The following is a 5973-nucleotide window of genomic DNA, read 5'->3' as shown; positions in this document are numbered from 1 at the left end:
GTAGCTTTTTTTTTATTTAAAAAAGATTAAAAGTATATTAACAAAAATAAAAAAGAAAAGTTACATAGAAAGAGTCAATGATAGTACATCAAAAAGAGAAAAAGCAAAAGATAGATGTAGTTTTTTTGTAAGGTTGAGCAAGCAACCAGCAACCTACATGACCCGCCTGGACCCATTGAAAATGGACGGGTAAAAAATGAGCAAGCTGAAATTACGGGCCAGCCTGTTTATAAGATATATGGGCAGGACGGGCTATAGGTTAGCCACTGGGCTGCCCGTCCCGTCTGGTTTCAATAAAAAAATTTGCATACTATTTTTTATTAAAACAACCGAGTCAGTCAGTCGGAGAAGATGCTGGGACGTTGTGTTTTGCGATTTGCCAATGCCAAAATCAAAACCCTTAGTCCCTCACAAATTGTCGCATGCACCAGGTAGCCACAGACACAGAGAGTTGAGTTATAGTCGCATACCTCTACAACTTCAATCTCACATTCTTGTAGCCACAGAGGCAAATCTTTCTCAGTCGCTCTTGCACTTCAGTCATCAAGAGTTCAGGACCTTGTCTTCGCAATCTTGCTCAGTCGTTCAGTCGTAATCACAATCTCGCTACCTTGCTGGCTTGCTCTCTCCCTCATCTCAGTCGTACTCCTGTCTGTCATACATTGTCAGTCTTCATAGTTAGGAGTATGACGTAAGCTTAGCGCTCGCTGTAACATCCTAAGTTTTCCAATTAGTAATTATCAGTGTCGTTGTAACATTCTAAGTTTTTTAATTAGTAATATCAGTTTTTCAAGGGTAATTTGGTCAATTTAGATAAGTTATTGATTAACGAGGTTTATGGGAGACTAATATAATTTTTGAATTCTTGGACGGCCTTAGGAGAGGGCTAGGGTATATTTTGAGCGGACCATGGCACGAAAGAGAGTTTAAATTTTGGTGTGGCTTTTTGTATCATGCGCCACGACGGGTGTGTCAATGCATTGTGGTGCACGGGCAAGATTAGCACTTATTAGACATGAAAATAGATTGAAAACAGAAGGAAGAAAGAGGGATAAGAGAGAGCGACGGAGAAGAGCTTGTGTTCTGCTATGGCATGATCCCTAGGCCATATTAGGAGCATTGGGAGCTTAAATCATCTTTGGGTAAGTTCTACATTCCCTATTCTTCTGCTTTTTTATGAAAATCTGGATTCGTGGGGCAATGAGGGCTTTGATTTTAGTTCTCTTGGTTTCTTGTTACATTGAACCTATTAGTTTATTTAAGGACTTGGGGAGTTAAATCAAGCTCTCTAACCCTAATTTATGAGTTTTATGATGATTGGGAATTTTTGTTAAGGATTTAGATGAACCCTAATATAATTTGAAGACTTTGAGACAATGTAGGGAATTGGTTAGTGATTTGGTGTGTTGGAATGTTTAATAGGATGGTTAGAGTGTTTGAAAATGGTTGGTGTAGTTAGATAAAAAAATTAGGTGTTATAGGCACTTAGAACCTAGAGAATTCAGGGTTTATCCAGAGTGATAATTGACAGCTGTCACTTGATTGTATAGATTGAGTGTTGCTCGAGCTACCTTGTGCATATAGAATGGATGGAGCTAACGTTGAACCATGATAACCTTTTCGTGTGACAAAGGGTTGAGGTAACAAAATAATTTACACTGATTGATTATATTGCTTAACTATTTATGAGTAGATAAATATATGTTTACATGTGTTTTGAAAGCTTGGCGTATTGTGAAAGATGATTTTCTTGTGCATTAAAAACTACTTTCAAAATGATAAAGAATTGTGAGGTCTTAAGTGAAAATTTATGATTTCTTATAAGGGTGTGAAATGTGTGGTAATTTTGAGCATGATCATGTTGAGGGTGGGAGTTCACCCATAGAAATGAGTAGTAAAAGTCTAAATGACATGTATCTCTTTAGTGTCTAGTGAGGCACGGTGTTGGAAATTTTCTCCTTAGTATCCATATAGGATACGGCATTGGAGAATGATGCTCCTTAGCATCAATGATATGATGTTAGAGTAATGACACCCCAATTCGTGTGCGATAGGGGGAGACCATAGTCTGGAAATGGGATAGGACACCTTTGGCTAGGTGATCCTACCACCGAATGTGAGTTTAAACCATTTTGGATGTGTACTTGGTTTAAGAGCCTATCATTTCAGTTGGGGTGATTGGAGGCTTAGATGGTAGAATGATCATGCTAGTGGCAAATGATTTGCATTTATGAAAAAGAGTAGTTTATAATATACAAAAGTATATTTTGGTGTTTGAATAGCTTTACTCCCTAATAGTTGTGCATGTTAATTAATAGTAGTGAATTATTCTGTTACTGAGATGTTTATCTCACCCTATGACTATATTTTACAGGCGAGGGCTTTGTTAGGGCTAAGGGGAAGGAAGGGGCATTTAAAGAGTGAAGAGCATAGTTGTATAGTTTTTCCCCTTTCTCTTTTGGTTTGTAATGAATATTGTCAATATATAATGCTAACTTAGAGACATGATATTATTTTGGGATATCACTTGTATGAATTTGTGATAAGTGTGCATATCTTGGTTTAAGATTGATGTTGTGTGTGCTTGGCCAAGTTACAATTACAAGTGATATAATTGAAGTGATTTATGTGCCAAAATGACAAAAGTTGATATGTGTGTTAAATTTTATCTATCCCTTTGTGTTATTGTCAAGTGGGAGTTTGGTGGTCATTTTAAGTGTAAATGTTTATTTGTGTGATATGATTGATATGTCATGTTGCATGTGGTCCATCTGAGGTGGTCAAAGTGTCTCTAGGGTTAATGCATTTGGCATTGTGAGTTGGACACCTTTGTATGTGTTCTGAGGTAAAAACAAACCATTTTGGGTTCAAGTGTCTATCATTTTAATGGATGATTGTTTGAGTGTGAGACTAGTGCCATTAGCTAAACGACTCGAAGAGGTTCGTGTGAACTCTTGAACCACCTAAATCGAATGTCAGATGGCAAAACATCGTGCTTTGAAAGTCCAAATAGCTGTTATGATAGCAATCTACTATCATGACAGTAGGTGCATACCGCGGCGTATGATAGTTTCACCATAATGCATGTGGTCTTTGAAGGACTTGTCCCTCTATGCTATCCGCCGTGGTAGATGGGCCAGAATCTAGAGAACATTTCCATATTACTTTAGCTTGTTTCAGTTGCTATTTGATTTTCATACTTCCGTTACTATATCTAATTAATTTTGAACTATGGTTTGAGCTCAAAAAATATTTTAAAAAGGGTCTTCTTGGGATCCCATTATTTTAACTAATTATCTTTTAAACCCTTGGGTTGTGATAACTTCTTTATGGGATTTTATCTAATCCTGGTTATCATAATGGTATGTAAGAGTATTGTCCTGGTAATGTTAAGGCAGACATTACACTCGTTGTCACAGCTCACAGTTGACAGCATAGGGCTGTTTGGGGCTCAGTTCAGCTTAGCTTAGCTCTCAGTTACTTGGTGCTCATTCACTTGATCTCATCTCTGCTTCATATGATCTTCTGTGTGTGTGTCTTCCTACCAAGCTAAGACCAGGTAAGTTATTAATAGGTAGTGATAATTCTTTGGCTCTGCCTCTACTCTCAGCTTTGAATTAGTTTAACTAATTGGATATGCCACCAATAGATTTCATTACCATAATTTAGAGGTGACAAATAGATCCTTCTTTTCTAGTTTCCAGTCCTACTTGCACGTCCAACCTATAGTTAATTAATTTCTTGAACACTTTATTCCTAAGCAGTCTCGATGTGCTATAACCAGCTTGTAGAGAACCATCAGATTCCATGAGAATCCCACAAAAGAATGAATGCATAAGTTAATTAACTTACTTTGGTTATATTGAACTGTTTCATAATCTAAAGATCTCCACATTAGCGAGAACATGTATAAATACATTGCTTGACTGAAATTATGTGATTTTTGTTTGATTATGAAATTATGTGGCTGCTTGATTGGAATAATTGTACCTTCCTAATTTTTTAGGATTTAAAAGGATGAGCAACACTCAAACCCCTAAAGTAAATGTGGAAGAAGGTGATATTGAAACTAAGGCTACTGCGACATCAACAGTCTTACTACTCGAGCAGAGAATGTTTGTGAACATTGTATTTTGTCTAAGTCCTAATAAGTAAATAAGATAATATCCATAGTAAAATAAATAAAAAATGAAAATAATAAGAATAAAAAATATAATATTTTAGAATAAGAATATATATATATATATATATATATAAGTTGGTACAAAGATAATAAAAATATATTCAAGCTAGATCACAATATAATAATTGAAATAATCAGAATAGAATATAATATGATATTATAATTTGAAGATTTCAAGATAACCTAATATCTAATATTAAGATTTAAAAATTTCAAAACAATATAATAGGGATATAATAATAGGAAAGAAACAATTAATATCCAATCTCTAAATAATAATAATAATAATAATAATAATAATAAGATATAATGATGATGATGATGATGATAATGATGCTAATATAATAATATATAATAATAATAATAATATTGATCATGATAGGATTGAGATATTAGGAAACCTTAGATGAATGGGTCTATATAAAGGAAAGAAAAGGTAGACCATAGAGAGTTAGAGAAGACTCAAAGAAACTATGTGAGAGAGACTGAAGGAAAGAAGAAAAGAGGAGACAACAAATATCCAGTTAATTGAGATTTATAAATGTAAGTTGACTTTCTTTTAAGCCTTAGATGTCTTTATATCCTTTAATAGTTATCTTTATAGGAATATTATCTTATAACACTAATTGCATCTCGTTTTGGGTAATCTATATTCATCTCATACTTTTGTCTTCATGTGTGGGTCCCATGTATGTTGGAGGAAATCATTAATTTACTCTTGGGAAAATCACTTATTTGGCCCTTAGTTTTGATGTGTAATATACTATTCATCATCTCCTTTCATAGCTGACATTTTGCTTGTGCCCCTGTGATAGGTGCGTGTATTAATTAAATCGCTTGAAAATTTTCGGTATCATATGTTACTTTGGGCCAATTGAATTTAGGAATAAATTATCAATAAATAACAATTTGTTTAGAAAAAATCTCAACCATGAGGCAAGCATTTATACCCCAAACTATGTAGGCTTTGATCCCTCAAAGGGTATGTAGGCCCTAGGGTTTTATCCAAGGTCAAGTCCAACTTATAAATAAATAAATTTTTTTTTTTTTTAATTTATTACTTTTTTTATCTTATTTTTAAGGATAATCAATATGTTTTAAGGCCATTTAAATTTATATAGTTAACTTAAAGTAACCATTCACATGAATGGGTATTGTGGGGTGCCTAACACCTTCCCTACACACAATCGACTCCCTTACCTTTTGTCTATACGTAGACCACACATTAAAAAGGTTTCCAAAATTACTTGTAAAATTTTAGTGGCGACTCCTAAAATATTTATATTTTTATTCAATTTCCTTCTTGGAAAATTCCGTATCGGGCTCAACAATGCCACAAATAATGAGGGATAAAAACAAGAATCGGCTAGGAAAAGGAAAAAACAAAGATCTGAAGCTTGGAAGTGTAACATCTAGAAATTTTTAACCCTAGTTTATTAATCTGATAAGGGTAATTAGTGAGTTAATGAGGTGGTGTGACTAGAGGGGCTTAACTTGGTATAATTGTTGTGATTTTAGCCCTAGAAGTGATTCGGATCAAAGGCGGGCCACCCGAGTAAGGAAAGAGGATAAAAAGAGAAGAATTATTTTTTGTGCCACACACCACAACGTGTGGTTGGTCCACCGCGGTGCACAGAGGCAATTTAAATGTAACAAGCTCCTCTGTGCCATGGGCTGCGGTGAAGGGCATCATGCATCCGTGGTGCATAGCCAAAAATTAAATAAATCAGCTCATGAGTTGCGTTAAAATAGAAGAGAAAAAGAGGAAGAGAATGAAGAGCTTGGTTTTG

Source organism: Prosopis cineraria, unplaced genomic scaffold (assembly GCF_029017545.1).
Source record: "Prosopis cineraria cultivar Desert tree isolate PC_DT_omini unplaced genomic scaffold, ASM2901754v1 PC11, whole genome shotgun sequence".
Lineage (NCBI taxonomy): Eukaryota > Viridiplantae > Streptophyta > Magnoliopsida > Fabales > Fabaceae > Prosopis > Prosopis cineraria.
The sequence above is the reverse complement of the archived record's forward strand: the minus strand, read 5'-3'. Positions refer to the sequence as shown.